This window comes from Bufo bufo, chromosome 9 (assembly GCF_905171765.1).
Source record: "Bufo bufo chromosome 9, aBufBuf1.1, whole genome shotgun sequence".
NCBI classification, from domain to species: domain Eukaryota; kingdom Metazoa; phylum Chordata; class Amphibia; order Anura; family Bufonidae; genus Bufo; species Bufo bufo.
The window spans coordinates 215295583-215307847 of record NC_053397.1 but is presented as its reverse complement, the minus strand read 5'-3'; the positions used below and the strand labels follow the sequence as shown (position 1 = coordinate 215307847).

Below are 12265 nucleotides of genomic sequence, written 5' to 3'. Positions count from 1 at the left end.
GTCCTGCCTGCTAGGGTGGCGCTAGAGAGCAAGAGCATTTTTTGTGAGATTTTTGTGGATAGTGGAGCAGCTGTCAACCTCATTGATAATCAATTTGCAATAACTCATGGTTTCCAGGTATGCACTTTGGGAAAAGATATTCCTGTTTTTGCTATTGATTCAGCTCCACTTTCTCAGAAATCATTAAAGGGCATAGTTCACAATATCCGTTTAACTGTGAGTGATGCTCATGTTGAGGATGTGTCATGTTTCGTCCTTAGCGGTTTGCCTACTCCTCTAGTGTTGGGGCTACCCTGGCTCACTAAACATAACCCCACCATTGATTGGCAAGCGAGGCAAATAAATGGTTGGAGTAACTTTTGCAGAGAGAATTGCCTCATGACATCTGTTTCTGAGGTTTCTACTAAGACTGTACCACCTTTCCTCTCTGAATTTTCGGATGTCTTCTCTGAGAGTGGAGTTCAGGATTTGCCCCCTCACAGGGAGTACGATTGCCCTATTAATCTCATCCCAGGCGCCAAGCTGCCTAAATCTCGTTTATACAATCTCTCCCAACCTGAGAGGGTCGCTATGCGGGCTTATATCTCTGAGAGTCTGAGAAAAGGACACATACGACCCTCGAAGTCACCTGTTGCCGCTGGTTTTTTCTTTGTTAAGAAAAAAGATGGTTCTTTAAGACCTTATCTGGATTTCAGGGAGCTGAACAGTATCACTATTCGTGACCCTTATCCGCTTCCTCTGATCCCGGACCTGTTTAACCAGGTTGTTGGGGCTAAAGTCTTTTCCAAATTAGATCTAAGAGGGGCATACAACCTGGTTAGGGTCAGAGAAGGAGACGAATGGAAGACGGCTTTCAATACCCCTGAGGGCCATTTTGAGAATTTGGTTATGCCTTTTGGTTTGATGAATGCCCCAGCCGTTTTTCAGCATTTCGTCAACAGCATTTTTTATCATTTAATGGGAAAATTTGTATTAGTGTATTTGGATGACATTTTGATTTTTTCTCCTGATTTCAAGACTCATAAGGAACACTTATGTCAGGTCTTGCTCATCCTGCGGGAGAATAAATTATACGCGAAACTGGAAAAATATGTGTTTGCGGTTCCAGAGATCCAATTTCTAGGGTTTCTTGTCTCCGCTTCTGGTTTTCGCATGGACCCCGAGAAGGTCCGCGCTGTGCTTGAGTGGGAGCTTCCTGAGAATCAGAAGGCGCTGATGCGTTTTTTGGGCTTTGCTAATTATTACAGGAAATTTATTTTGAATTATTCCTCTGTTGTTAAACCACTCACTGATATGACCAGAAAGGGGGTAGATTTTTCTTCCTGGTCGGTAGAGGCGCGTAAGGCCTTTTCTAATATCAAGGAGAGTTTTGCTTCCGCTCCCATCCTAGTACAACCTGATATTTCGTTACCCTTCATAGTTGAGGTTGATGCTTCTGAGGTAGGGGTGGGTGCGGTCTTGTCTCAGGGTTCCTCTCCTGCCAAATGGCAACCGTGTGCCTTTTTCTCAAAGAAACTCTCCTCCGCAGAGAGAAATTATGATGTGGGAGATAGGGAATTGTTGGCCATCAAGTTGGCTTTTGAGGAATGGCGCCATTGGCTAGAGGGAGCCAGACACCCTATTACCGTGTTTACTGACCATAAAAATCTGGCCTACTTGGAGTCAGCCAAGCGTCTGAACCCGAGACAGGCCAGATGGTCTTTGTTCTTTTCAAGGTTTAATTTTGTTGTTACGTTCCGCCCTGGGGTTAAGAATGTGAAGGCAGATGCCCTGTCACGTTGTTTTCCGGGAGGTGGGAATTTTGAAGACCCGGGTCCCATTTTGGCTGAAGGTGTGGTGGTCTCTGCTCTTTTTCCTGAATTGGAGGCAGAGGTGCAGGCAGCCCAGTCAGAAGCTCCTGATCTTTGTCCTCCTGGGAGGTTGTTTGTGCCTCTCGCTTTGAGACACAAGATTTTTAAAGAACACCACGATCCGGTCCTTGCTGGGCACCCGGGGGCAAGAGCCACACTGGATCTCATTGCTCGGAGATTCTGGTGGCCTGCGCTTCGTAAGTCGGTTGAGGGTTTTGTGGCAGCTTGCAAGACTTGAGCTCGTGCCAAGGTCCCTCATTCACGGCCATCAGGTCCTCTCCTTCCTTTGCCCATTCCTTCCCGTCCTTGGACACATCTGTCCATGGACTTCATAATGGACTTGCCTCGTTCCTCGGGGAAGTCTGTGATTCTGGTGGTGGTGGACCGTTTTAGCAAAATGGTGCATTTTATCCCTTTTCCTGGTTTGCCCAATGCTAAGACGCTGGCGCAGGCATTTATTGACCACATTGTCAAATTGCATGGGATTCCTTCAGACATAGTCTCTGATAGGGGCACGCAGTTTGTTTCCAGATTCTGGAAGGCTTTCTGTTCTCGCTTGGGGGTTCGGTTGTCATTCTCTTCTGCTTTCCATCCGCAGTCGAATGGCCAGACAGAGCGCGTCAATCAGAATCTGGAGACATATCTGCGCTGTTTTGTGGCGGAGAATCAGGAGGATTGGTGTTCTTTTTTGTCCCTTGCTGAGTTTGCTTTAAATAACCGTCGTCAGGAGTCCTCTGATAAGTCACCATTTTTTGGTGCATATGGGTTTCATCCGCAGTTTGGGACTTTCTCGGGAGAGGGCTCTTCTGGTTTGCCTGATGAGGACAGATTCTCCTCGTCTTTGTCATCTATTTGGCAAAAGATTCAGGATAAGCTAAAGAGCATGAGTGAGAGATATAAGCGTGTGGCGGATAAGAGACGTGTGCCTGGTCCGGACCTGAATGTTGGTGATCTGGTGTGGTTGTCTACCAAGAATATCAAATTGAAGGTTCCCTCCTGGAAGTTGGGTCCTAGGTTTATTGGGCCTAACAAGATCCTGTCTGTCATCAATCCTGTTGCCTACCATCTTGATCTTCCTCAGACTTGGAAGATCCATAATGTTTTTCATAAGTCCTTATTGAAACCTAATGTTCAACCTATTGTACCCTCGCCTTTGCCTCCTCCTCCGATTATGGTTGATGGAAATCTTGAATTTCAGGTCTCTAGGATTGTGGATTCTCGTCTTGTCCGCGGTTCCCTCCAGTACCTCATTCATTGGGAGGGTTATGGTCCTGAGGAGAGGATGTGGGTCCCAGTGACGGACATTAAGGCCTCTCATCTCATCAGGGCTTTCCATAGGTCCCATCCTGAGAAGGTGGGCTCTGAGTGTCTGGAGTCCACTCCTAGAGGGAGGGGTACTGTCACAGCCAGACAGCTGAGAAACGCTCACAGGAGCTTTTCAGATCCTCCTCCTTGAATTTCTTTGTTTTGGTTTAGTTTCTCATCTCGTTAGTCTATCTCAGCTGTCATGCAGTCGGACTGATTGCTGCCCTTTTAAATGCCTCCCCATAATGCAGTAGTGTGCGGCTGATACAACTTCCTGGAGTGTGTGTGCATGCTGTTCCCAGTCCTCAGTCGTCTACAAGATAAGTGCTGGTTATGTATTTATGATTTTGTCTTTTCTGGATCCAGGAGACCCTGACTCCCTCCGTGTCAGTGTAGGAAGCCGGTGGTCGTGTCCCTTCACTATTGTAGGGTCTTCAGGTAATAGATAGCCGAGGAATGTGGATATGCGCCCATCCACCTTTGGGGTGTTCGCATAGGCTGAGCAGTGAGGGAGAGCGGCAGGTCTCATGCAGGGGTCTCCCTTTGTTCCTTAGTTGTGGATCCAGAGAGACATTGTTTATTTGGTATTGTCTTGTCTCCTGTACACCATCCGTGACAACAAGAATATAACTACTATAATACTGTCTCCTATGTGCAAGAATATAACTACTATAATACTGCCTCCTATGTACAAGAATATAACTACTATAATACTGCTCCTATGTACAAGAATATAACTACTATAATACTGCCTCCTATGTACAAGAATATAACTACTATAATACTGCTCCTGTGTACAAAAATATAACTACTATAATACTGCTCCTATGTACAAGAATATAACTACTATAATACTGCTCCTATGTAAAAGAATATAACTACTATAATACTGCTCCTATGTACAGGAATATAACTACTATAATACTGCCTCCTATGTACAGGAATATAACTACTATAATAGTGCTTCCTATGTACAGGAATATAACTACTATAATACTGCTCCTATGTACAGGAATATAACTACTATAATACTGCTCCTATGTACAGGAATATAACTACTATAATACTGCTCCTATGTACAGGAATATAACTACTATAATACTGCCTCCTATGTACAGGAATATAACTACTATAATACTGCTCCTATGTACAGGAATATAACTACTATAATACTGCTCCTATGTACAAGAATATAACTGCTATAATACCACCTCCTATGTACAGGAATATAACTACTATAATACTGCTCCTATGTACAGGAATATAACTACTATAATACTGCCTCCTATGTACAGGAATATAACTACTATAATACTGCTCCTATGTACAGGAATATAACTACTATAATACTGCTCCTATGTACAAGAATATAACTGCTATAATACTACCTCCTATGTACAGGAATATAACTACTATAATACTGCCTCCTATGTACAAGAATATAACTACTATAATACTGCTTATATGTACTAGAATATAACTACTATAATACTGCTCCTATGTACAAAAATATAACTACTATAATACTGCTCCTATGTAAAAGAATATAACTACTATAATACTGCTTATATGTACTAGAATATAACTACTATAATACTGCTCCTATGTACAAGAATATAACTACTATAATACTGCTCCTATGTAAAAGAATATAACTACTATAATACTGCTCCTATGTACAGGAATATAACTACTATAATACTGCCTCCTATGTACAGGAATATAACTACTATAATAGTGCTTCCTATGTACAGGAATATAACTACTATAATACTGCCTCCTATGTACAAGAATATAACTACTATAATACTGCTCCTATGTGCAAGAATATAACTACTATAATACTGCCTCCTATGTACAAGAATATAACTACTATAATACTGCTTCCTATGTACAGGAATATAACTACTATAATACTGCTCCTATGTACAGGAATATAACTACTATAATACTGCTCCTATGTACAGGAATATAACTACTATAATACTGCTCCTATGTACAGGAATATAACTACTATAATACTGCCTCCTATGTACAGGAATATAACTACTATAATACTGCTCCTATGTACAAGAATATAACTACTATAATACTGCCTCCTATGTACAAGAATATAACTACTATAATACTGCTCCTGTGTACAAAAATATAACTACTATAATACTGCTCCTATGTACAAGAATATAACTACTATAGGGGGGCGGAGCCGAGCCACGCTGCTGAATGGCCGCACGAGCTTGAGCTCCTCCAGCATTCCGGCTCATTTACCCTATAAAAGCTTATAATTTGCCTGATTATGGGGAAACCTGGCAAAGAAAAGAATAGAGGAAGCTCAGAGTCTACCCCACTGCGCTCCAGACAGCCTGAGATGGAGAAGTTTCTCCGAAAAACGCCGAGAGCTACAGCACAGAAAGGCGCCAATATGGCGGCGTCTATAGCACAGGATTCTGACGCAGGAGAACTATCTGATGCGGGCAGCGGCTCTGATGTTTCAGACAGGAGGCCCAGAGATCCGCCTCTATCGGAGCGGACCCTTCGCCGGGTTCTTGAATCGGCCCTTACACCTATTAAACAAGATCTGGCGGACATCAAAGATGATATGAAGCACTTAGGCCAGAGAGTGGTCACGCTGGAGGGCACGCAAGACGCCATCATGACCTATGAAGGTAAAGCGTCAGAAGTACTAGCTTCCCATAAGGAACTACTGAATGAGGCCTTCCTGAAATTGGAGGACCAGGAGAACCGGAGTCGCCGGCGCAATATACGCATACGCGGCCTACCTGAGACGATTGCGGCGGAGGCCTTACCGACTGTGGCGCATGAGCTGTTCTCCACAATGCTTGGGCCAGACAGAGCGGAGGGGATCGTGGTGGAGCGCATACACAGGGCGTTGCGCCCTAGGCCTAAACCACAAGAGCCACCACGTGACGTAATTTGCGGCCTACTGAGCTATGTAGACACCGCAGCCCTCCTAAAAAGGCAACGAGAGATGGAGGTGCTGGAGTACGAAAATGTGCCGATACAGATGTTCCAGGATTTGGCGCCATCCACCTTGGCCAAGCGGCGCTTATTCAAGCCTCTCCTTGATGTTCTCAGGAAGACGTCAACTCCGTTCCGGTGGCTTTATCCTTTTGGGCTAGCAGTTTCCAGGAATGGTAAACTGCTCACAGTGAGGTCACCAGCAGACCTGGAGTCAGTCTGGAGGTCCCTAGATGTCCCTCCGGTGGAGATCCCCTCGTGGCTACCAGCCGACCAAGATGGCCCCCTACCTACTCCGCCGCGTGTGTCTTCTTGGCAAACGGCATCCGCAAGCAAGCCAGACCGCCTGGGACGCAGCAAGTTGGACAGGGCCCTCACTTGAGCCCAAACCAAGGTGACTTTGGTTGTTTTCACCTGCTAGCATGAGCTGCTAATAATATGGCCTAACTTACTTTTCTACATGAGGGATGACTGTCTCTTCGGTTCAGTGTTTATTGTTTGCGTAGAAAGTAATGGCCTTTTTTCTGATCGCCCTGTTGTTGGCATATTTTACATATATGGCCTAGAGTTTTTTTGCAAGAAGCCACGCTTTAATTGGGACACTTTTCTGATGTTTTGGAACTCTGCCTCCAAGTAGGAGATTCTTTCTCTCCCCAATTGCAGGGGAATGTCCGGATAGATTCCGGTGCTGGAAGCATTTTATGTTATTGGTCTGCCTTTTTGTAGTAGACCAAGGTGCTTTACTTGCCCCCTCGCCAATCCAACCCTGTCTTGGTTGGTGATAAGTAAACACCTACTTTTCTCTAGATGAATATTTCATCTGAGCTGGTTTTTTACCAGCCCAACATGTTAATGGTTATTTTTATTATTTTTCTTAATTTATTTTGTGTTATATGTTCCCCTTTTCCCTCATCCTGCTCATATATGTTATGCTCTCTTAGACATTTTCATGGGTAATATGTGCCATTTCTCCCTAATACATATATTGTCATGTCATCAATTGTAGTCGCCTCTCTGAACGCACACGGGCTGAACGAGCCATGCAAAAGGTCTCAAACCCATTTCCCTTCTGCTGAGGGATAGGGCCTCGGTGGTCTTCCTCCAGGAGACGCATTTTAGAACAAATAAAATCCCTAATCTTCCTCCTAAGAAGTTTGTCCAGTGGTTTCATAGTACGCATGACTCGGCTAGTAGGGGAGTAAGCGTAGCTATACATAAAAACCTTCCCTTCAAACATTCCGCTATCTTAGCGGATCCTGAGGGCAGGTACATTTTTGTAAAGGGGGTAATTGGTGATTCCCCGGTCACACTTGCTAATTTATATGCACCTAATCGAGGCCAAGTACCATGGCTCGTTCAGACCCTTGTTTTATTAGCATCTTTCTCTGAAGGATTGCTGGTTTTAGGGGGCGACTTCAATGTGGCCCTAGAGCCGGCAATGGAGACCTCAGAAGGTAGACCGTCTGTTTCTTATAGGCTGCTGAAAAGGCTGAAAACCTCCCTGAGGAAATTGAAGGTTCTTGACGTATGGCGTGTTTTGAACCCCAATGGCCGAGATTATACATTCTATTCACATGCTAAGATGTCCTTTCACAGGTTAGATTATTTGTTCCTGTCTGACTCACACATACGTAATGTCTCTGGGGCCCGGATTGGTAGTATCACGCTATCAGACCATGCTCCTGTTATTATAAACTTCTCCCTGTCTGGCCCACAGAAAAAAGAACGTTTATGGCGTCTAAACGACACCTTGATTTTGGATCCCACCCATGTTTGCAAAATCAGGGCCTCGATCTCCGAATTTTTTGAGCTTAATGACACCCCAGAATCCTCGCCCTCTCCCTCCATACTATGGGAATCCCATAAGGTAGTAATAAGGGGGGAACTTATAGCATTAGGGGCACATGTGAAGAAGCAGAGGACGCAGGCCTTAGACGGTTTACTTGCAGAAATTGCTCGCCTTGAATCCTCTCACAAGGAGTCACAGGCTAAACGCACCATGACGGAGCTCACTGAAGCTAGAGTACGCTTAAAAAACCTATTGAATGTAATTTCTGCTAAACTGGTCCTTAGATCACGATTTAAAGCCTATGCGCATGGGGATAGAGGAAACAGACTGATGTCGGCGATTGCCAAGAAGCAGTTCTCTGACTCCTTTGTTTCCTCTATTAAGGACCCCAAAGGTAAAGTTCACAAAACTACTCCAGACATTGCAAAGGCATTCTGCGCCTTTTATGAAGCTTTATACAACCTACCTCCTCCTGAGGGGGCTACTGCTGGAGATCTTTCAGAGGCCACAGATAAGTTTTTGCAGACTCTAGATCTTCCCTCAGTGTCCCCAGTCAAGACATCTCAGCTGACTAGACCCATAACTGACTCTGAGATTCATAAGGTGCTCATGTCCATCCCCTCAGGCAAAAGCCCGGGACCGGACGGCTTTTCTATTATGTATTACAAGTCCTTTAAGGACGTCTTAATTCCCCGCTTCAGAAATCTGTGCAATCACCTTCTCAATGGAGGCTCCCTGGCTCCACACTCCTTATTGGCACACATCACGGTCCTACATAAGGAAAATAAAGACCCGACATGCTGCAGTAACTATAGGCCGATCTCTTTGCTTAATAATGATGTGAAGTGGTGGGCGAAGATCTTGGCCACTAGGCTTCAGGATGTTCTACCTGACATTGTGCATGAAGAACAGGTGGGCTTTGTCCATGGCAGACAGGGGTCAGAAAATACTGTACGGCTTCTACATCTTGTAAATTGGGCTAAAAGATCCTCCAAGCCCTTGGTGTTGGTGAGCACCGATGCGGAAAAGGCCTTCGACAGGGTCAGCTGGCATTTTATGTCGCGGACCCTGTCGAGGTTTGGCCTCCCGGACCAATTCATTACAGCTATTCATACTTTGTATTCGTCCCCCTCTGCCAGGGTCAAAGTCAACGGCACATTGTCACCACCATTTTGCATCACCAATGGGACGAGGCAAGGGTGCCCCCTCTCTCCTGCGCTATTTATTTTAGTAATGGAGACACTCTTATGTAAAATTAGAGCGGACCTGGATATCAAAGGCCTTCAGGTGGGTTCTGGCACACATGTTACTGCAGCATTCGCGGATGATCTTTTAGTCATGACCTCTAACCCCAAAGAGGCTTTGCCCAAGCTTCTGAACATATTTGAAGACTTTGGATTTATATCTAATTTTAAAGTTAACTACGGGAAATCCATGGCACTTAATATTTCCTGCCCGCAAGCTGTAATTAATGCTCTTAAGCGTGCAACGCCATTCACATGGGCTTCCAGAGACATTACGTATTTGGGGACTCATATTTCGGCTAATGTTCAAGATTTGGCCTCCCTTAACTATATGCCGCTCCTGAAAACTGTTCGCACTCATCTACAAAACGTGAAACTTCCGTTTGTCTCCTGGGTAGGGAGAAAGAATTACATTAAGACCTTTATTCTTCCCAAATTCCTGTACCTGCTACAATCCCTTCCTATTTGGTTACCAAACTCATACTTTGCTGAAATTCGCAGGATACTCACACGCTTCCTCTGGAATGGCAAATCACCCCGTATTGCTTACTCTGTTCTCACGAGAGACAGGAAGTTCGGAGGATTTGGGATGCCAGATGTGAAACTTTACTACACGGCGGTACAACTTTGTAGATGTGTTGCTATTATGTCTCGCCAATATGACTCCCTTTGTGCCCGTCTTGAAAATACACTTCTCACGAACCAGGAACTACTTACCTTGTGGGGCATTAGGCCTATTTCGGCCAATCACTACTACTCATCCCCGGTTTGGAAAGGTATGCTGGTGGAGTGGTCCAAAATGGTCCAATCCCAAATTTTTAATTTCCCCAATCCAGGTATGCCACTCAAACTACTACAAAGCCACATTCATCCTTCCATATTAAGCCCCTCCGGGATTTGGTCTAAACTCGCTGACATGCCTTTGCGAGATGTCCTCCTCCCGGATGGTAGTTTGAACTGGGATCAGGTATTAGGTCTCCCTGAAGTTAAAGCTGCACCTTTTTTCCATCTAGCAAATTTCCAAAGGGATACCAGAAAGTGTACTGGACCCTTCACAGGCAATGGCTCCCCCTCTTGGCTGGAAAAGAAGGTGTCAGCTGTAAGACCCCCCCTTAGACCATTATCTCAGATGTATAAAGAAATACTTTCCTCCTTACCCCCGGAGTTACATTATGTGTTCTCCTGGGAACGGGAGTTATCCCTGTCCCTTACGGAGCCGGAGAAGGCGTTTATTCTGGCTCACTCACACGGCTTCACTCGTTGTGTGAGGATTCAGGAGAACTCCTTTAAGCTTCTTAGTAGGTGGTACAAGACACCTGAGTTCTTGCATAAATTAAACCCAGAAGTCCCAGAAGCGTGCTGGAGATGCGGTACGGATATTGGCTCGCTGTCTCATATTTGGTGGACCTGCAAGAAGATCCAACCATTTTGGAAATCAATTGAGGAATTAGTGAATCAGATATGCAATACTAAGATATCCTTAGATGCTAAATTAGTCCTACTGTGGTGCCCTAACAGTTCTTTCACCCCCACCAAACATGACCTCCCAACGATGCTACTTACAGCGGCTAAACTACTTATCCCCTTTTTGTGGAAGAATGACTCCCCACCGACTATTCTAATGTGGACTGACAAGGTAGATCAAATCTATCGTTTTGAGGAGCTTGCGCACTGGGAAAGTAACTCACGCTCTCGCTTCTTAAAACTGTGGTCCCCATGGAAGTCTTATAGGAATTTCGCATAAAAGAGCAGATGTTACCTAATTCTCTCACCTCCCCCCCCCCCCCCATACCCCCTGATTGTACCTTTCAATCCTTTCCTTTTCCTTTTTTCGTTTTCTTAAATATCAGTCTCTGTTTAGCGAGAATTATAACTTGTATCGCTCACATGTGATATGTAACCTGACATTATTTTGTATTTTAATGCCGCCCTTGAATTGTCATATGTGTGCGCTGGCCTTGAATTTTCTTTCAATAAAAAGAAATATGGTTAAGAATATAACTACTATAATACTGCCTCCTATGTACAGGAATATAACTACTATAATACTGCCTCCTATGTACAGGAATATAACTACTATAATACTGCTCCTATGTACAAGAATATAACTACTATAATACTGCCTCCTATGTACAAGAATATAACTGCTATAATACTGCCTCCTATGTACAAGAATATAACTACTATAATACTGCCTCCTATGTACAGGAATATAACTACTATAATACTGCCTCCTATGTACAGGAATATAACTACTATAATACTGCTCCTATGTACAGGAATATAACTACTATAATACTGCTCCTATGTACAAGAATATAACTGCTATAATACTACCTCCTATGTACAGGAATATAACTACTATAATACTGCTCCTATGTACAATAATATAACTACTATAATACTGCTCCTATGTACAAGAATATAACTACTATAATACTGCTCCTATGTACAAGAATATAACTACTATAATACTGCTCCTATGTACAAGAATATAACTACTATAATACTGCTCCTATGTACAAGAATATAACTACTATAATACTGCTCCTATGTACAAGAATATAACTACTATAATACTGCTCCTATGTACAAGAATATAACTACTATAATACTGCTTCCTATGTACAGGAATATAACTACTATAATACTACCTCCTATGTACAGGAATATAACTACTATAATACTGCTCCTATGTACAAGAATATAACTACTATAATACTGCCTCCTATGTACAAGAATATAACTGCTATAATACTGCCTCCTATGTACAAGAATATAACTACTATAATACTGCCTCCTATGTACAGGAATATAACTACTATAATACTGCCTCCTATGTACAGGAATATAACTACTATAATACTGCTCCTATGTACAGGAATATAACTACTATAATACTGCTCCTATGTACAAGAATATAACTGCTATAATACTACCTCCTATGTACAGGAATATAACTACTATAATACTGCTCCTATGTACAATAATATAACTACTATAATACTGCTCCTATGTACAAGAATATAACTACTATAATACTGCTCCTATGTACAAGAATATAACTACTATAATACTGCTCCTATGTACAAGAATAT

General features: G+C 43.3%; 1 protein-coding gene across 4 annotated transcripts in view; it reads left to right on the top strand.

Moving 5' to 3' along the window:
* LRRC7 (leucine rich repeat containing 7) overlaps positions 1 to 12265 on the top strand; it is a 161036-nt gene that overhangs the window by 76608 nt on the left and 72163 nt on the right. The gene's annotated exons all lie outside the window — the stretch shown is intronic.